Here is a 21,900-nt window from a genome sequence, read left to right as displayed (position 1 = left end):
TTTGCAATTTTCACCCCGAGTGGGCTGGGTATGCTCAGACGTGAGTCCCAGGCTCTCCACACCACTGGAGTCAAGCTATCCAGGCTGATGAAGGCTGATAGCCAGAAACCGGTCCTTGGATGCATGATTCCGGGCTGGGAAAGACATGGCTTGGTAGTTCGGACTGGACTGTTCCCATGAGGCACAGGGTCAGAGCTGATTTGCATATAGCCAGTGTCTAACCCAGGGTGGTGTGGAGTGCAAAAAAACGATGGATTTAGGCCCAGATCCTTGTACTGGGGTGAATGTATGACATTGTTCTACATTCTGTCCATCAACTGTGTTTTTTGCAATTTTCACCCCGAGTGGGCTGGGTATGCTCAGACGTGAGTCCCAGGCTCTCCACACCACTGGAGTCAAGCTATCCAGGCTGATGAAGGCTGATAGCCAGAAACCGGTCCTTGGATGCATGATTCCGGTCTGGGAAAGACATGGCTTGGTAGTTCGGACTGGACTGTTCCCATGAGGCACAGGGTCAGAGCTGATTTGCATATAGCCAGTGTCTAACCCAGGGTGGTGTGGAGTGCAAAAAAACGATGGATTTAGGCCCAGATCCTTGTACTGGGGTGAATGTATGACATTGTTCTACATTCTGTCCATCAACTGTGTTTTTTGCAATTTTCACCCCGAGTGGGCTGGGTATGCTCAGACGTGAGTCCCAGGCTCTCCACACCACTGGAGTCAAGCTATCCAGGCTGATGAAGGCTGATAGCCAGAAACCGGTCCTTGGATGCATGATTCCGGTCTGGGAAAGACATGGCTTGGTAGTTCGGACTGGACTGTTCCCATGAGGCACAGGGTCAGAGCTGATTTGCATATAGCCAGTGTCTAACCCAGGGTGGTGTGGAGTGCAAAAAAACGATGGATTTAGGCCCAGATCCTTGTACTGGGGTGAATGTATGACATTGTTCTACATTCTGTCCATCAACTGTGTTTTTTGCAATTTTCACCCCGAGTGGGCTGGGTATGCTCAGACGTGAGTCCCAGGCTCTCCACACCACTGGAGTCAAGCTATCCAGGCTGATGAAGGCTGATAGCCAGAAACCGGTCCTTGGATGCATGATTCCGGTCTGGGAAAGACATGGCTTGGTAGTTCGGACTGGACTGTTCCCATGAGGCACAGGGTCAGAGCTGATTTGCATATAGCCAGTGTCTAACCCAGGGTGGTGTGGAGTGCAAAAAAACGATGGATTTAGGCCCAGATCCTTGTACTGGGGTGAATGTATGACATTGTTCTACATTCTGTCCATCAACTGTGTTTTTTGCAATTTTCACCCCGAGTGGGCTGGGTATGCTCAGACGTGAGTCCCAGGCTCTCCACACCACTGGAGTCAAGCTATCCAGGCTGATGAAGGCTGATAGCCATAAACCGGTCCTTGGATGCATGATTCCGGTCTGGGAAAGACATGGCTTGGTAGTTCGGACTGGACTGTTCCCATGAGGCACAGGGTCAGAGCTGATTTGCATATAGCCAGTGTCTAACCCAGGGTGGTGTGGAGTGCAAAAAAACGATGGATTTAGGCCCAGATCCTTGTACTGGGGTGAATGTATGACATTGTTCTACATTCTGTCCATCAACTGTGTTTTTTGCAATTTTCACCCCGAGTGGGCTGGGTATGCTCAGACGTGAGTCCCAGGCTCTCCACACCACTGGAGTCAAGCTATCCAGGCTGATGAAGGCTGATAGCCAGAAACCGGTCCTTGGATGCATGATTCCGGTCTGGGAAAGACATGGCTTGGTAGTTCGGACTGGACTGTTCCCATGAGACACAGGGTCAGAGCTGATTTGCATGTAGCCAGTGTCTAACCCAGGGTGGTGTGGAGTGCAAAAAAACGATGGATTTAGGCCCAGATCCTTGTACTGGGGTGAATGTATGACATTGTTCTACATTCTGTCCATCAACTGTGTTTTTTGCAATTTTCACCCCGAGTGGGCTGGGTATGCTCAGACGTGAGTCCCAGGCTCTCCACACCACTGGAGTCAAGCTATCCAGGCTGCTGAAGGCTGATAGCCATAAACCGGTCCTTGGATGCATGATTCCGGTCTGGGAAAGACATGGCTTGGTAGTTCGGACTGGACTGTTCCCATGAGGCACAGGGTCAGAGCTGATTTGCATATAGCCAGTGTCTAACCCAGGGTGGTGTGGAGTGCAAAAAAACGATGGATTTAGGCCCAGATCCTTGTACTGGGGTGAATGTATGACATTGTTCTACATTCTGTCCATCAACTGTGTTTTTTGCAATTTTCACCCCGAGTGGGCTGGGTATGCTCAGACGTGAGTCCCAGGCTCTCCACACCACTGGAGTCAAGCTATCCAGGCTGATGAAGGCTGATAGCCAGAAACCGGTCCTTGGATTCATGATTCCGGTCTGGGAAAGACATGGCTTGGTAGTTCGGACTGGACTGTTCCCATGAGGCACAGGGTCAGAGCTGATTTGCATATAGCCAGTGTCTAACCCAGGGTGGTGTGGAGTGCAAAAAAACGATGGATTTAGGCCCAGATCCTTGTACTGGGGTGAATGTATGACATTGTTCTACATTCTGTCCATCAACTGTGTTTTTTGCAATTTTCACCCCGAGTGGGCTGGGTATGCTCAGACGTGAGTCCCAGGCTCTACACACCTCTGGAGTCAAGCTATCCGGGCTGATGAAGGCTGATAGCCAGAAACCGGTCCTTGGATGCATGATTCCGGTCTGGGAAAGACATGGCTTGGTAGTTCGGACTGGACTGTTCCCATGAGGCACAGGGTCAGAGCTGATTTGCATATAGCCAGTGTCTAACCCAGGGTGGTGTGGAGTGCAAAAAAACGATGGATTTAGGCCCAGATCCTTGTACTGGGGTGAATGTATGACATTGTTCTACATTCTGTCCATCAACTGTGTTTTTTGCAATTTTCACCCCGAGTGGGCTGGGTATGCTCAGACGTGAGTCCCAGGCTCTCCACACCACTGGAGTCAAGCTATCCAGGCTGATGAAGGCTGATAGCCAGAAACCGGTCCTTGGATGCATGATTCCGGTCTGGGAAAGACATGGCTTGGTAGTTCGGACTGGACTGTTCCCATGAGGCACAGGGTCAGAGCTGATTTGCATATAGCCAGTGTCTAACCCAGGGTGGTGTGGAGTGCAAAAAAACGATGGATTTAGGCCCAGATCCTTGTACTGGGGTGAATGTATGACATTGTTCTACATTCTGTCCATCAACTGTGTTTTTTGCAATTTTCACCCCGAGTGGGCTGGGTATGCTCAGACGTGAGTCCCAGGCTCTCCACACCACTGGAGTCAAGCTATCCAGGCTGATGAAGGCTGATAGCCAGAAACCGGTCCTTGGATGCATGATTCCGGTCTGGGAAAGACATGGCTTGGTAGTTCGGACTGGACTGTTCCCATGAGGCACAGGGTCAGAGCTGATTTGCATATAGCCAGTGTCTAACCCAGGGTGGTGTGGAGTGCAAAAAAACGATGGATTTAGGCCCAGATCCTTGTACTGGGGTGAATGTATGACATTGTTCTACATTCTGTCCATCAACTGTGTTTTTTGCAATTTTCACCCCGAGTGGGCTGGGTATGCTCAGACGTGAGTCCCAGGCTCTCCACACCACTGGAGTCAAGCTATCCAGGCTGATGAAGGCTGATAGCCATAAACCGGTCCTTGGATGCATGATTCCGGTCTGGGAAAGACATGGCTTGGTAGTTCGGACTGGACTGTTCCCATGAGGCACAGGGTCAGAGCTGATTTGCATATAGCCAGTGTCTAACCCAGGGTGGTGTGGAGTGCAAAAAAACGATGGATTTAGGCCCAGATCCTTGTACTGGGGTGAATGTATGACATTGTTCTACATTCTGTCCATCAACTGTGTTTTTTGCAATTTTCACCCCGAGTGGGCTGGGTATGCTCAGACGTGAGTCCCAGGCTCTCCACACCACTGGAGTCAAGCTATCCAGGCTGATGAAGGCTGATAGCCAGAAACCGGTCCTTGAATGCATGATTCCGGTCTGGGAAAGACATGGCTTGGTAGTTCGGACTGGACTGTTCCCATGAGGCACAGGGTCAGAGCTGATTTGCATATAGCCAGTGTCTAACCCAGGGTGGTGTGGAGTGCAAAAAAACGAGGATTTAGGCCCAGATCCTTGTACTGGGTTGAATGTATGACATTGTTCTACATTCTGTCCATCAACTGTGTTTTTTGCAATTTTCACCCCGAGTGGGCTGGGTATGCTCAGACGTGAGTCCCAGGCTCTCCACACCACTGGAGTCAAGCTATCCAGGCTGATGAAGGCTGATAGCCAGAAACCGGTCCTTGGATGCATGATTCCGGGCTGGGAAAGACATGGCTTGGTAGTTCGGACTGGACTGTTCCCATGAGGCACAGGGTCAGAGCTGATTTGCATATAGCCAGTGTCTAACCCAGGGTGGTGTGGAGTGCAAAAAAACGATGGATTTAGGCCCAGATCCTTGTACTGGGGTGAATGTATGACATTGTTCTACATTCTGTCCATCAACTGTGTTTTTTGCAATTTTCACCCCGAGTGGGCTGGGTATGCTCAGACGTGAGTCCCAGGCTCTCCACACCACTGGAGTCAAGCTATCCAGGCTGATGAAGGCTGATAGCCAGAAACCGGTCCTTGGATGCATGATTCCGGTCTGGGAAAGACATGGCTTGGTAGTTCGGACTGGACTGTTCCCATGAGGCACAGGGTCAGAGCTGATTTGCATATAGCCAGTGTCTAACCCAGGGTGGTGTGGAGTGCAAAAAAACGATGGATTTAGGCCCAGATCCTTGTACTGGGGTGAATGTATGACATTGTTCTACATTCTGTCCATCAACTGTGTTTTTTGCAATTTTCACCCCGAGTGGGCTGGGTATGCTCAGACGTGAGTCCCAGGCTCTCCACACCACTGGAGTCAAGCTATCCAGGCTGATGAAGGCTGATAGCCAGAAACCGGTCCTTGGATGCATGATTCCGGTCTGGGAAAGACATGGCTTGGTAGTTCGGACTGGACTGTTCCCATGAGGCACAGGGTCAGAGCTGATTTGCATATAGCCAGTGTCTAACCCAGGGTGGTGTGGAGTGCAAAAAAACGATGGATTTAGGCCCAGATCCTTGTACTGGGGTGAATGTATGACATTGTTCTACATTCTGTCCATCAACTGTGTTTTTTGCAATTTTCACCCCGAGTGGGCTGGGTATGCTCAGACGTGAGTCCCAGGCTCTCCACACCACTGGAGTCAAGCTATCCAGGCTGATGAAGGCTGATAGCCAGAAACCGGTCCTTGGATGCATGATTCCGGTCTGGGAAAGACATGGCTTGGTAGTTCGGACTGGACTGTTCCCATGAGGCACAGGGTCAGAGCTGATTTGCATATAGCCAGTGTCTAACCCAGGGTGGTGTGGAGTGCAAAAAAACGATGGATTTAGGCCCAGATCCTTGTACTGGGGTGAATGTATGACATTGTTCTACATTCTGTCCATCAACTGTGTTTTTTGCAATTTTCACCCCGAGTGGGCTGGGTATGCTCAGACGTGAGTCCCAGGCTCTCCACACCACTGGAGTCAAGCTATCCAGGCTGATGAAGGCTGATAGCCATAAACCGGTCCTTGGATGCATGATTCCGGTCTGGGAAAGACATGGCTTGGTAGTTCGGACTGGACTGTTCCCATGAGGCACAGGGTCAGAGCTGATTTGCATATAGCCAGTGTCTAACCCAGGGTGGTGTGGAGTGCAAAAAAACGATGGATTTAGGCCCAGATCCTTGTACTGGGGTGAATGTATGACATTGTTCTACATTCTGTCCATCAACTGTGTTTTTTGCAATTTTCACCCCGAGTGGGCTGGGTATGCTCAGACGTGAGTCCCAGGCTCTCCACACCACTGGAGTCAAGCTATCCAGGCTGATGAAGGCTGATAGCCAGAAACCGGTCCTTGGATGCATGATTCCGGTCTGGGAAAGACATGGCTTGGTAGTTCGGACTGGACTGTTCCCATGAGACACAGGGTCAGAGCTGATTTGCATGTAGCCAGTGTCTAACCCAGGGTGGTGTGGAGTGCAAAAAAACGATGGATTTAGGCCCAGATCCTTGTACTGGGGTGAATGTATGACATTGTTCTACATTCTGTCCATCAACTGTGTTTTTTGCAATTTTCACCCCGAGTGGGCTGGGTATGCTCAGACGTGAGTCCCAGGCTCTCCACACCACTGGAGTCAAGCTATCCAGGCTGCTGAAGGCTGATAGCCATAAACCGGTCCTTGGATGCATGATTCCGGTCTGGGAAAGACATGGCTTGGTAGTTCGGACTGGACTGTTCCCATGAGGCACAGGGTCAGAGCTGATTTGCATATAGCCAGTGTCTAACCCAGGGTGGTGTGGAGTGCAAAAAAACGATGGATTTAGGCCCAGATCCTTGTACTGGGGTGAATGTATGACATTGTTCTACATTCTGTCCATCAACTGTGTTTTTTGCAATTTTCACCCCGAGTGGGCTGGGTATGCTCAGACGTGAGTCCCAGGCTCTCCACACCACTGGAGTCAAGCTATCCAGGCTGATGAAGGCTGATAGCCAGAAACCGGTCCTTGGATTCATGATTCCGGTCTGGGAAAGACATGGCTTGGTAGTTCGGACTGGACTGTTCCCATGAGGCACAGGGTCAGAGCTGATTTGCATATAGCCAGTGTCTAACCCAGGGTGGTGTGGAGTGCAAAAAAACGATGGATTTAGGCCCAGATCCTTGTACTGGGGTGAATGTATGACATTGTTCTACATTCTGTCCATCAACTGTGTTTTTTGCAATTTTCACCCCGAGTGGGCTGGGTATGCTCAGACGTGAGTCCCAGGCTCTACACACCTCTGGAGTCAAGCTATCCGGGCTGATGAAGGCTGATAGCCAGAAACCGGTCCTTGGATGCATGATTCCGGTCTGGGAAAGACATGGCTTGGTAGTTCGGACTGGACTGTTCCCATGAGGCACAGGGTCAGAGCTGATTTGCATATAGCCAGTGTCTAACCCAGGGTGGTGTGGAGTGCAAAAAAACGATGGATTTAGGCCCAGATCCTTGTACTGGGGTGAATGTATGACATTGTTCTACATTCTGTCCATCAACTGTGTTTTTTGCAATTTTCACCCCGAGTGGGCTGGGTATGCTCAGACGTGAGTCCCAGGCTCTCCACACCACTGGAGTCAAGCTATCCAGGCTGATGAAGGCTGATAGCCAGAAACCGGTCCTTGGATGCATGATTCCGGTCTGGGAAAGACATGGCTTGGTAGTTCGGACTGGACTGTTCCCATGAGGCACAGGGTCAGAGCTGATTTGCATATAGCCAGTGTCTAACCCAGGGTGGTGTGGAGTGCAAAAAAACGATGGATTTACGCCCAGATCCTTGTACTGGGGTGAATGTATGACATTGTTCTACATTCTGTCCATCAACTGTGTTTTTTGCAATTTTCACCCCGAGTGGGCTGGGTATGCTCAGACGTGAGTCCCAGGCTCTCCACACCACTGGAGTCAAGCTATCCAGGCTGATGAAGGCTGATAGCCAGAAACCGGTCCTTGGATGCATGATTCCGGTCTGGGAAAGACATGGCTTGGTAGTTCGGACTGGACTGTTCCCATGAGGCACAGGGTCAGAGCTGATTTGCATATAGCCAGTGTCTAACCCAGGGTGGTGTGGAGTGCAAAAAAACGATGGATTTAGGCCCAGATCCTTGTACTGGGGTGAATGTATGACATTGTTCTACATTCTGTCCATCAACTGTGTTTTTTGCAATTTTCACCCCGAGTGGGCTGGGTATGCTCAGACGTGAGTCCCAGGCTCTCCACACCACTGGAGTCAAGCTATCCAGGCTGATGAAGGCTGATAGCCAGAAACCGGTCCTTGGATGCATGATTCCGGTCTGGGAAAGACATGGCTTGGTAGTTCGGACTGGACTGTTCCCATGAGGCACAGGGTCAGAGCTGATTTGCATATAGCCAGTGTCTAACCCAGGGTGGTGTGGAGTGCAAAAAAACGATGGATTTAGGCCCAGATCCTTGTACTGGGGTGAATGTATGACATTGTTCTACATTCTGTCCATCAACTGTGATTTTTGCAATTTTCACCCCGAGTGGGCTGGGTATGCTCAGACGTGAGTCCCAGGCTCTCCACACCACTGGAGTCAAGCTATCCAGGCTGATGAAGGCTGATAGCCAGAAACCGGTCCTTGGATGCATGATTCCGGTCTGGGAAAGACATGGCTTGGTAGTTCGGACTGGACTGTTCCCATGAGGCACAGGGTCAGAGCTGATTTGCATATAGCCAGTGTCTAACCCAGGGTGGTGTGGAGTGCAAAAAAACGATGGATTTAGGCCCAGATCCTTGTACTGGGGTGAATGTATGACATTGTTCTACATTCTGTCCATCAACTGTGTTTTTTGCAATTTTCACCCCGAGTGGGCTGGGTATGCTCAGACGTGAGTCCCAGGCTCTCCACACCACTGGAGTCAAGCTATCCAGGCTGATGAAGGCTGATAGCCAGAAACCGGTCCTTGAATGCATGATTCCGGTCTGGGAAAGACATGGCTTGGTAGTTCGGACTGGACTGTTCCCATGAGGCACAGGGTCAGAGCTGATTTGCATATAGCCAGTGTCTAACCCAGGGTGGTGTGGAGTGCAAAAAAACGATGGATTTAGGCCCAGATCCTTGTACTGGGGTGAATGTATGACATTGTTCTACATTCTGTCCATCAACTGTGTTTTTTGCAATTTTCACCCCGAGTGGGCTGGGTATGCTCAGACGTGAGTCCCAGGCTCTCCACACCACTGGAGTCAAGCTATCCAGGCTGATGAAGGCTGATAGCCATAAACCGGTCCTTGGATGCATGATTCCGGTCTGGGAAAGACATGGCTTGGTAGTTCGGACTGGACTGTTCCCATGAGGCACAGGGTCAGAGCTGATTTGCATATAGCCAGTGTCTAACCCAGGGTGGTGTGGAGTGCAAAAAAACGATGGATTTAGGCCCAGATCCTTGTACTGGGGTGAATGTATGACATTGTTCTACATTCTGTCCATCAACTGTGTTTTTTGCAATTTTCACCCCGAGTGGGCTGGGTATGCTCAGACGTGAGTCCCAGGCTCTCCACACCACTGGAGTCAAGCTATCCAGGCTGATGAAGGCTGATAGCCAGAAACCGGTCCTTGGATGCATGATTCCGGTCTGGGAAAGACATGGCTTGGTAGTTCGGACTGGACTGTTCCCATGAGGCACAGGGTCAGAGCTGATTTGCATATAGCCAGTGTCTAACCCAGGGTGGTGTGGAGTGCAAAAAAACGATGGATTTAGGCCCAGATCCTTGTACTGGGGTGAATGTATGACATTGTTCTACATTCTGTCCATCAACTGTGTTTTTTGCAATTTTCACCCCAAGTGGGCTGGGTATGCTCAGATGTGAGTCCCAGGCTCTCCACACCACTGGAGTCAAGCTATCCAGGCTGCTGAAGGCTGATAGCCATAAACCGGTCCTTGGATGCATGATTCCGGTCTGGGAAAGACATGGCTTGGTAGTTCGGACTGGACTGTTCCCATGAGGCACAGGGTCAGAGCTGATTTGCATATAGCCAGTGTCTAACCCAGGGTGGTGTGGAGTGCAAAAAAACGATGGATTTAGGCCCAGATCCTTGTACTGGGGTGAATGTATGACATTGTTCTACATTCTGTCCATCAACTGTGTTTTTTGCAATTTTCACCCCGAGTGGGCTGGGTATGCTCAGACGTGAGTCCCAGGCTCTCCACACCACTGGAGTCAAGCTATCCAGGCTGATGAAGGCTGATAGCCAGAAACCGGTCCTTGGATTCATGATTCCGGTCTGGGAAAGACATGGCTTGGTAGTTCGGACTGGACTGTTCCCATGAGGCACAGGGTCAGAGCTGATTTGCATATAGCCAGTGTCTAACCCAGGGTGGTGTGGAGTGCAAAAAAACGATGGATTTAGGCCCAGATCCTTGTACTGGGGTGAATGTATGACATTGTTCTACATTCTGTCCATCAACTGTGTTTTTTGCAATTTTCACCCCGAGTGGGCTGGGTATGCTCAGACATGAGTCCCAGGCTCTACACACCTCTGGAGTCAAGCTATCCGGGCTGATGAAGGCTGATAGCCAGAAACCGGTCCTTGGATGCATGATTCCGGTCTGGGAAAGACATGGCTTGGTAGTTCGGACTGCACTGTTCCCATGAGGCACAGGGTCAGAGCTGATTTGCATATAGCCAGTGTCTAACCCAGGGTGGTGTGGAGTGCAAAAAAACGATGGATTTAGGCCCAGATCCTTGTACTGGGGTGAATGTATGACATTGTTCTACATTCTGTCCATCAACTGTGTTTTTTGCAATTTTCACCCCGAGTGGGCTGGGTATGCTCAGACGTGAGTCCCAGGCTCTCCACACCACTGGAGTCAAGCTATTCAGGCTGATGAAGGCTGATAGCCAGAAACCGGTCCTTGGATGCATGATTCCGGTCTGGGAAAGACATGGCTTGGTAGTTCGGACTGGACTGTTCCCATGAGGCACAGGGTCAGAGCTGATTTGCATATAGCCAGTGTCTAACCCAGGGTGGTGTGGAGTGCAAAAAAACGATGGATTTACGCCCAGATCCTTGTACTGGGGTGAATGTATGACATTGTTCTACATTCTGTCCATCAACTGTGTTTTTTGCAATTTTCACCCCGAGTGGGCTGGGTATGCTCAGACGTGAGTCCCAGGCTCTCCACACCACTGGAGTCAAGCTATCCAGGCTGATGAAGGCTGATAGCCAGAAACCGGTCCTTGGATTCATGATTCCGGTCTGGGAAAGACATGGCTTGGTAGTTCGGACTGGACTGTTCCCATGAGGCACAGGGTCAGAGCTGATTTGCATATAGCCAGTGTCTAACCCAGGGTGGTGTGGAGTGCAAAAAAACGATGGATTTAGGCCCAGATCCTTGTACTGGGGTGAATGTATGACATTGTTCTACATTCTGTCCATCAACTGTGTTTTTTGCAATTTTCACCCCGAGTGGGCTGGGTATGCTCAGACATGAGTCCCAGGCTCTACACACCTCTGGAGTCAAGCTATCCGGGCTGATGAAGGCTGATAGCCAGAAACCGGTCCTTGGATGCATGATTCCGGTCTGGGAAAGACATGGCTTGGTAGTTCGGACTGCACTGTTCCCATGAGGCACAGGGTCAGAGCTGATTTGCATATAGCCAGTGTCTAACCCAGGGTGGTGTGGAGTGCAAAAAAACGATGGATTTAGGCCCAGATCCTTGTACTGGGGTGAATGTATGACATTGTTCTACATTCTGTCCATCAACTGTGTTTTTTGCAATTTTCACCCCGAGTGGGCTGGGTATGCTCAGACGTGAGTCCCAGGCTCTCCACACCACTGGAGTCAAGCTATTCAGGCTGATGAAGGCTGATAGCCAGAAACCGGTCCTTGGATGCATGATTCCGGTCTGGGAAAGACATGGCTTGGTAGTTCGGACTGGACTGTTCCCATGAGGCACAGGGTCAGAGCTGATTTGCATATAGCCAGTGTCTAACCCAGGGTGGTGTGGAGTGCAAAAAAACGATGGATTTACGCCCAGATCCTTGTACTGGGGTGAATGTATGACATTGTTCTACATTCTGTCCATCAACTGTGTTTTTTGCAATTTTCACCCCGAGTGGGCTGGGTATGCTCAGACGTGAGTCCCAGGCTCTCCACACCACTGGAGTCAAGCTATCCAGGCTGATGAAGGCTGATAGCCAGAAACCGGTCCTTGGATGCATGATTCCGGTCTGGGAAAGACATGGCTTGGTAGTTCGGACTGGACTGTTCCCATGAGGCACAGGGTCAGAGCTGATTTGCATATAGCCAGTGTCTAACCCAGGGTGGTGTGGAGTGCAAAAAAACGATGGATTTAGGCCCAGATCCTTGTACTGGGGTGAATGTATGACATTGTTCTACATTCTGTCCATCAACTGTGTTTTTTGGAATTTTCACCCGAGTGGGCTGGGTATGCTCAGACGTGAGTCCCAGGCTCTCCACACCACTGGAGTCAAGCTATCCAGGCTGATGAAGGCTGATAGCCAGAAACCGGTCCTTGGATGCATGATTCCGGTCTGGGAAAGACATGGCTTGGTAGTTCGGACTGGATTGTTCCCATGAGGCACAGGGTCAGAGCTGATTTGCATATAGCCAGTGTCTAACCCAGGGTGGTGTGGAGTGCAAAAAAACGATGGATTTAGGCCCAGATCCTTGTACTGGGGTGAATGTATGACATTGTTCTACATTCTGTCCATCAACTGTGTTTTTTGCAATTTTCACCCCGAGTGGGCTGGGTATGCTCAGACGTGAGTCCCAGGCTCTACACACCTCTGGAGTCAAGCTATCCGGGCTGATGAAGGCTGATAGGCAGAAACCGGTCCTTGGATGCATGATTCCGGTCTGGGAAAGACATGGCTTGGTAGTTCGGACTGCACTGTTCCCATGAGGCACAGGGTCAGAGCTGATTTGCATATAGCCAGTGTCTAACCCAGGGTGGTGTGGAGTGCAAAAAAACGATGGATTTAGGCCCAGATCCTTGTACTGGGGTGAATGTATGACATTGTTCTACATTCTGTCCATCAACTGTGTTTTTTGCAATTTTCACCCCGAGTGGGCTGGGTATGCTCAGACGTGAGTCCCAGGCTCTCCACACCACTGGAGTCAAGCTATTCAGGCTGATGAAGGCTGATAGCCAGAAACCGGTCCTTGGATGCATGATTCCGGTCTGGGAAAGACATGGCTTGGTAGTTCGGACTGGACTGTTCCCATGAGGCACAGGGTCAGAGCTGATTTGCATATAGCCAGTGTCTAACCCAGGGTGGTGTGGAGTGCAAAAAAACGATGGATTTACGCCCAGATCCTTGTACTGGGGTGAATGTATGACATTGTTCTACATTCTGTCCATCAACTGTGTTTTTTGCAATTTTCACCCCGAGTGGGCTGGGTATGCTCAGACGTGAGTCCCAGGCTCTCCACACCACTGGAGTCAAGCTATCCAGGCTGATGAAGGCTGATAGCCAGAAACCGGTCCTTGGATGCATGATTCCGGTCTGGGAAAGACATGGCTTGGTAGTTCGGACTGGACTGTTCCCATGAGGCACAGTGTCAGAGCTGATTTGCATATAGCCAGTGTCTATCCCAGGGTGGTGTGGAGTGCAAAAAAACGATGGATTTAGGCCCAGATCCTTGTACTGGGGTGAATGTATGACATTGTTCTACATTCTGTCCATCAACTGTGTTTTTTGGAATTTTCACCCGAGTGGGCTGGGTATGCTCAGACGTGAGTCCCAGGCTCTCCACACCACTGGAGTCAAGCTATCCAGGCTGATGAAGGCTGATAGCCAGAAACCGGTCCTTGGATGCATGATTCCGGTCTGGCAAAGACATGGCTTGGTAGTTCGGACTGGACTGTTCCCATGAGGCACAGGGTCAGAGCTGATTTGCATATAGCCAGTGTCTAACCCAGGGTGGTGTGGAGTGCAAAAAAACGATGGATTTAGGCCCAGATCCTTGTACTGGGGTGAATGTATGACATTGTTCTACATTCTGTCCATCAACTGTGTTTTTTGCAATTTTCACCCCGAGTGGGCTGGGTATGCTCAGACGTGAGTCCCAGGCTCTCCACACCACTGGAGTCAAGCTATCCAGGCTGATGAAGGCTGATAGCCAGAAACCGGTCCTTGGATGCATGATTCCGGTCTGGGAAAGACATGGCTTGGTAGTTCGGACTGGACTGTTCCCATGAGGCACAGGGTCAGAGCTGATTTGCATATAGCCAGTGTCTAACCCAGGGTGGTGTGGAGTGCAAAAAAACGATGGATTTAGGCCCAGATCCTTGTACTGGGGTGAATGTATGACATTGTTCTACATTCTGTCCATCAACTGTGTTTTTTGCAATTTTCACCCCGAGTGGGCTGGGTATGCTCAGACGTGAGTCCCAGGCTCTCCACACCACTGGAGTCAAGCTATCCAGGCTGATGAAGGCTGATAGCCAGAAACCGGTCCTTGGATGCATGATTCCGGTCTGGGAAAGACATGGCTTGGTAGTTCGGACTGGACTGTTCCCATGAGGCACAGGGTCAGAGCTGATTTGCATATAGCCAGTGTCTAACCCAGGGTGGTGTGGAGTGCAAAAAAACGATGGATTTAGGCCCAGATCCTTGTACTGGGGTGAATGTATGACATTGTTCTACATTCTGTCCATCAACTGTGTTTTTTGCAATTTTCACCCCGAGTGGGCTGGGTATGCTCAGACGTGAGTCCCAGGCTCTCCACACCACTGGAGTCAAGCTATCCAGGCTGATGAAGGCTGATAGCCAGAAACCGGTCCTTGGATGCATGATTCCGGTCTGGGAAAGACATGGCTTGGTAGTTCGGACTGGACTGTTCCCATGAGGCACAGGGTCAGAGCTGATTTGAATATAGCCAGTGTCTAACCCAGGGTGGTGTGGAGTGCAAAAAAACGATGGATTTAGGCCCAGATCCTTGTACTGGGGTGAATGTATGACATTGTTCTACATTCTGTCCATCAACTGTGTTTTTTGCAATTTTCACCCCGAGTGGGCTGGGTATGCTCAGACGTGAGTCCCAGGCTCTCCACACCACTGGACTCAAGCTATCCAGGCTGATGAAGGCTGATAGCCAGAAACCGGTCCTTGGATGCATGATTCCGGTCTGGGAAAGACATGGCTTGGTAGTTCGGACTGGACTGTTCCCATGAGGCACAGGGTCAGAGCTGATTTGCATATAGCCAGTGTCTAACCCAGGGTGGTGTGGAGTGCAAAAAAACGATGGATTTAGGCCCAGATCCTTGTACTGGGGTGAATGTATGACATTGTTCTACATTCTGACCATCAACTGTGTTTTTTGCAATTTTCACCCCGAGTGGGCTGGGTATGCTCAGACGTGAGTCCCAGGCTCTCCACACCACTGGAGTCAAGCTATCCAGGCTGATGAAGGCTGATAGCCAGAAACCGGTCCTTGGATGCATGATTCCGGTCTGGGAAAGACATGGCTTGGTAGTTCGGACTGGACTGTTCCCATGAGGCACAGGGTCAGAGCTGATTTGCATATAGCCAGTGTCTAACCCAGGGTGGTGTGGAGTGCAAAAAAACGATGGATTTAGGCCCAGATCCTTGTACTGGGGTGAATGTATGACATTGTTCTACATTCTGTCCATCAACTGTGTTTTTTGCAATTTTCACCCCGAGTGGGCTGGGTATGCTCAGACGTGAGTCCCAGGCTCTCCACACCACTGGAGTCAAGCTATCCAGGCTGATGAAGGCTGATAGCCAGAAACCGGTCCTTGGATGCATGATTCCGGTCTGGGAAAGACATGGCTTGGTAGTTCGGACTAGACTGTTCCCATGAGGCACAGGGTCAGAGCTGATTTGCATATAGCCAGTGTCTAACCCAGGGTGGTGTGGAGTTCAAAAAAACGATGGATTTAGGCCCAGATCCTTGTACTGGGGTGAATGTATGACATTGTTCTACATTCTGTCCATCAACTGTGTTTTTTGAACATTTTGTGATGGCATTACTGAATTATTTTGCTGTTTTTACACTTGTTAACACTGTGCTGGCATATTTCTCTTCAAAAGTACCAGTTTAATTCTCACATATAGCAATAATGCACTTAAATTACTGTGAATACACAAAACGAAGACGGTGATTTTAGCAATATCTTTGAGCCTGCAAGCACACTCAGTGACCTCTGACCCCAAGGCACCCTGATCAGTTTTGACTTCACGGGCACTGAGTAAATGACGACAGCCTGGAAATGCAGCTTCCAGGCCATCTTCATTTACATGTGTTTGCAGAGGCATTTGCGCCCCCCCTGGGAACCCATCCATGCCCCCCCAGGGGGGCGCGCCCCACAGTTTGAAGACCTCTGCTGTAAGGTATGCTGTGACTATGGTAGGGGTGGTGGTGAAGGCGGCTGCAGGCTTCTGGGGTTTCGAACATATGGTAGCTGGCGTATGCCGACGACATTGCCCTTGTGACTCCCGATTTGGATACTGCTATAAGCTAAAGTGAAGAAGAAGTGGCTAGATATGGGATACTCTCGGGGTATGCCCTTAATCCCAGCAAAACACAAATAGTGGGCAACGACAACTCAACAATTAAGATCCTAGAGTAGTTAGAAATGCAACTTGTTTAGGGATCAATATAGCAGCAAACATTGACAACATTGTTAAAGATAATATTGATCCCTTAATAGCTGAGGCTAAACAGGATTTGTCGAGACCACATAACCTCCATCTGCCTAATATTGGCAGTTGTAACATTATTAAATGTTATTTTTCCCCAAGTTCTTATATGTTTAGCAGGCAATCCTGCTGGATTTCACAGCAGAAAACTGAAGATCTGTTTTCTCGATTCATTTGGGCATACTCTAAGCAAAGAAGGGCTTATAAATTCCTCTCTCTAACGCGAAAAAAGGGGCTCTACCAGCCATAAGACTCTACTCCTGGGCTACCACATTAATATACAACTTAGTTCTGATACAAGAAGCACCAAAAAATAGGGCATTTGAAGAAGTACCGACCTCCCTGGAACTTATAATCGGGGCAGAAATGTGGGGATGGGCTTAGCAATTTCTAAATAACAAGCATTACAAGAAAGTTTGCTTTAAAACACTACAAGGTGGGTTCAAAATTTGGAAATCAGTTTGAAGACTGATAGGCATGGGTCGACTCAATTACTACACACCACTCTGCAATAACGCTAATCTGCCTTACATTTTTAGGGGCCCAAAACTTAAAAGGTGGACCAAGAAAAATACGTATTATGCTGTTCCTGATTAGTCAAAACAGAGTCCGTTGAAGGGATCTAAGGTTACTTGGCCATGAATGGTACAGAGGTGGGAATCCATTTTATTAGAATATAGGGCCCTCAAACACCAAGATGGGTGTCGTGCTTCATCATCAGATTGCTCCTTGTCCGGTCGGTGCTGCAATACCGACGGGCTTCGAATGAGGAGCACTTTGGCAGAGATCTTTTTTCCAAAAGCGGTTTGGTGCCGTGGGGGTGAGGGTCCTAGTGAGTGAAGATGAGTGAATGTGTTGGATAAGTGAATTAAAACAGGATTGGGAGTACCAGCAACAACAATGTTAATCAGTGGGTCTCCTACCCTGAGTACAAAAACAAAAGGCACATTGCTCAAGGGTTATTTCACTTTTGGATGCTACAAGCATTTCTATGGAGCCCATGGCACTAATTTTGCTAGATTCATAAAAAGCCTTTTACAAGGTCTCCTGGACTTTTTTTATGGGAGACCCTGTCAAGAGTGGGGTTTGGAGAGGAGGTATTGCAGGCTATTAAAATGCTTTACTTCTACCCTAGAGCAAGGCTATTTTTAACGGAGGGCTCACAGAACTCTTTAAAATAATAAGAGGCATCCAACAGGGATGTCCAAGCTCACCATTGTTATTTGCTATCTATTTTGACCCTTTCCTTCAACAACTGAAAAATAATAAGGATATTAGACCCATTGTAACGCATGTCTGTGAAACTAAAGTCTTGGCGTATGCTGACGACATTGCCCTTGTGACTCCCGATTCAGATACTGCTATAAGCGAAATAGAAGAAGAAACAGCTAGATATGGGAACCTCTTGGGGTATGCCCTTAATCTCAGCAAACCACAAATACTTGGCAACGACAACTCAACGATTAAGATCCTAGAGAAGTTAGAAATGCAACTTATTTAGGGATCGATATAGCAGCAAACATAGACAACATTGTTAAAGATAATATTGATCCCTTAATAGGTGAGGCTAAACAGGATTTGGCGAGACTACATAACCTCCATCTGTCTATTATTGGCAGATGTAATATTATTAAAATGTTATTTTTCCCCAAGCTCTTATACTTTTTGCAGGCAATCCTAATGGATTTCACAGGAGAAAATTGAAGATCTGTTTTCGGGATTCAATTGGGCATATGCTAGGCCAAGAAGGGCTCACACATTTCTCTCTCTACCTCAGAAAAATGGGGGGGACTGGCTCTACCAAACATAAGACTCTACTTCAGGGCTTCCGCATTATTATACTGCTTAGTTCTGATACAAGACATGCCAAAACATAGGGCATTTGAAGAAGTACCGAACCCCTGGAACTGATAATTAGGGCTTAAATGTGGGGATGGGCTTAGCGATTTCTAAATGACAACCATTACAAGAAAGTTTGGTTTAAAACACTAAAAGGGGGGTCCAGAATCTGGAAATCAGTTTGAAGACTGAAAGGCGTGGGTCGACTAAATTACTACACACCACTCTGCAATAACCCTAATCTGCGTTAAATTTTTCGAGGACCAAAACTTAAAAGGTGGAGCAAAGCTAGGCTGACTAAACATAGAGCTTTTTTCTCCCCTATTGGCCCAGTCTCTTTCAAAAATCCTAAAGAATGGTTTGAGTTAGATCGAAAGGATTTTTACATATATCTCCATATAAGGGACTTTGTAAATAAGAAAGGTGGTGGATCGATAGGATTTGCTAACAACTGCATAATTGATAAATTGAGAGAGAAAAGAAATCTATCTATACAAGTATTTTGCAATCTCTTTAACTCATTAACGAAATATCATATGGATGATCAGGCATTAAGATGGAAAATGGAAATTGTGACCTCAGAACACCTATTCTTTCACTCACTCAAACTGGCACAGAATATCTTAATTCCCACCCGGTTACAGGCACAATACTACAAAACATGTTTCTCATTATATTATACTCCAAAAAGAATTGCCAAATGGTGGACGGGGAAAGGAACCTTTTGCCCCAGGTGTGCACTATATCAGGCAGACTTGTGACACGCTTATCAAATTAAAACAAGAAATCCCCAACATTTTTAAGGAGGCCCTAGGAGTAGGTTGCTTCCTCCCTCCGTCATTGATAGGGCCCGGGTAGCCCAAAGCATGCAGGGGTTAAATGGGGAATAATTAGTGTTTATTGGTATTGCAATTTTCTGTCTATGTATTGCATTGGTATGGTCAGACCCTAATCCCCCCAGGTTTCAACAATGGCTGTCTTGTCTTTTAGCAAATTAGAACTTGGAAAAAGCTATCTATGAAAGGAGGGGATTACAGTCATGAATTAAATGCCCAAAAATCTGGGCAGCTCTGACCAGATGGATTGAGAGAAATGGGTAATCTATAAAGAGTACATCAATTAAGTCTCCAAATCCAGAAGAACAGAGCAAGGCCAACTCTCCTGGGGTGGGCCCTTAAGGGTTTATAAGCAGGGTGTAAAAGGAGGAAAAGAATTGCATAATTGTGTGGTATGTGTTTTCTTTTTTTCTCTCTCTTTTTGACGATGAATTTCAATTGTCTGTACACTGTCTTATAATGTGCAATAAAAAAATGTAAATAAAAAAGGCATCTGGCAATTGGGAAAAAAACGATAATCTGGTTATGTTACTACAAAGAATTCTATATGCCTCCCCATGCCGGCCAGTGCTCAAATTTCTACAAAAGGGGGTTACCCACTATCTTCTCTGGTACCAATATGTTAGGCAAAAAAATTGAATATGCGTTAGCAGTCCATGGCCTCTCAACAAGAGGGACATAAATCTTCCCCGGGTACAGCTCTAGACCAATTATGACAACGTTTCTTAGTCTGTAGAGTCTAGTAGCTGAACTGAATATACAGTTTGCGTGCTAAGCGGGGAGTGATTTCCTCTATGGTAGGCTCATAACATGGAAATTGTTTTACATCAAGAAAACATGTTGTTAAAGAACCTTTATTGGTTGCAATTATGTGGGAAATAGCACATTTCCAATATATTTATTTTAACCTTGTTTTCGCAATTATACACATCTCTTTGGGAGAAACCCAAACATTCACCAGCCTCAGTTTTCCCAGTAGCAATCTTACTGAGTTCAGCCATGGATTTTATGAACACATACAGGGGACATACAGGGGACATAAGATCTTTAAGGTTCAATATTATGAGCCTAACTCTACTGTTGGCCACAATTGATGCTTATATAAAAGCATTCTATATTTAGCTTTGTAAGAAACACATCTTTAAACCAAATCTAAGCATAGTGGAATCATCAAAGTACTTACAGGTAGTTCTAAAAGCCATCTAATAAACTCACTTAACTTACTTTCTCGTACTTATTCTAATACACAGCTTAGTTTGGTTAATGTTTGCGTACTCGCAAATCCCCAAATTTCACAGTCATTCAAAGCTGCACTTGGAGCATTTGTGATATAGATTTCTAGGGCAGGTGCTACACTCCTGGAGAGGAATTTTGTGGAGGAACATGCCTGCATTGGTGAAAGACATAAACATTACACTGGGGGCGGGGGCAGACACACTACACTGCAATGATGACATATTAGCAAGTTTGATGTAACCCTTGTGAAGAATAGAGAGAGATTCAGGGACAGCCACAAGATCTCTAAATGGTGGATTTATTAGATTATGCCAGCAAGGCACTGAATGGCTGGGTGTGGGACAGCAAGTAGGAAGCACTGCGATCACCACCACACGTGAGAGGAACAGCTAAACAAGTAACAACATTTAGATGGCATCTTTGAAATTCACTAGATGTGCCGTTGTAGACTGTGAATGAGCTTTGAGCTCCTGATGAGAACCCCAAGATGTGAGGGGGTTTGAAACCCATAGACCTTCATTTTCTGGCCATAAGAATTGTGAATCATTCTGATTGGTTTATTCATTGTGTATAATTTGTGTAAAGTGTTTTCTATGGCTTGTACAACATTGAGTCTTTGAAAAATGGTAGTGTTCGCTTGAAAGGATAGTGTGAATGTGAGAGCTGGATGATGTGGTGAGTGACAAAAGGGTTGAATATGAATGTTTGGAGTTGTATGAAGACAGTGGAATGGGCGATTAAAGGTGAAGAATGTTAGTAGAGTATATAAAAAACTTGGAGTGTGACAGTGTTGGTATGTGCGTGTGTTTTGAAGATATTTGACTTTTTTGTGATGAGACAAATGAAATAAAAGAAACTTTTGATGAACTCAGATGGAAAAAGAGGTCTATGGTATATGTTGTTTAAGGTCAATATGTACCCTTGGAAATAAATGAGAGTCAATAGGCATCAGTACTGGCAGTTCTGCTGTTCTTTGTTCAATTGAGGCTTGGCCTTACTGTTTAGAGCCCAAACCCAGTTTTGGCTTGTAAAAGTGGCATTTCTAAAATAGGCATCTCAAGTCCAATTTTACCAGCATTCCAAAGATATAAAAAATTACAGAGCTTCAACTTTCCTAAAATGTACTAAGGGATTCCAAATATAAACCTATGAGAGGGGTTGGCCTCACCGTACTGAAAAACACAATTTGAGTGTTTTTCACAACCAGGACTTGGAACTTGCATGTCCTATCTTTTATTTACACAGCACCCTGCACTATGGGCTACATAGCGCCTACCTTAGGGGTGACTTACATTTAATACAAGGGGAGTTTAAGGCATGGCAAACTATTTTAAATAACTCAAAGAGACGGGACTGTGGGTGTTATAAGGTCCAGCATACACAAAGGTATGCAGTTCCTAAGAATGGAAGAAATAGGGGACAACAGGTCTGGGTCGTCCTCAGTCCAGAATTATAGAAGGAATAAGGGATTCCCCCTATTGGAATTAGGGCCCTCACACACCCGGCTGGGTGTCATGCATTATCATAGGGCATGTTTCTTATCTGGTAGGTGCTGCAATACCTGACAGGCTCCCTATGAGGTTCTCATGCCAGAGATCATTTAGTCCAAAGGGTTGTTGAGTGCCGTGTGGGTATAGGGCCTTTGGTTGTAGATGGATGTGGTGCAAATGAGTTGTCTAAGTGGTGGATAAAAATTGG

This window comes from Lissotriton helveticus, chromosome 2_2 (genome assembly GCF_964261635.1).
Source record: "Lissotriton helveticus chromosome 2_2, aLisHel1.1, whole genome shotgun sequence".
In the NCBI taxonomy this organism is placed as follows: Eukaryota; Metazoa; Chordata; class Amphibia; order Caudata; family Salamandridae; genus Lissotriton; species Lissotriton helveticus.
This window is presented reverse-complemented; position numbering follows the sequence as displayed.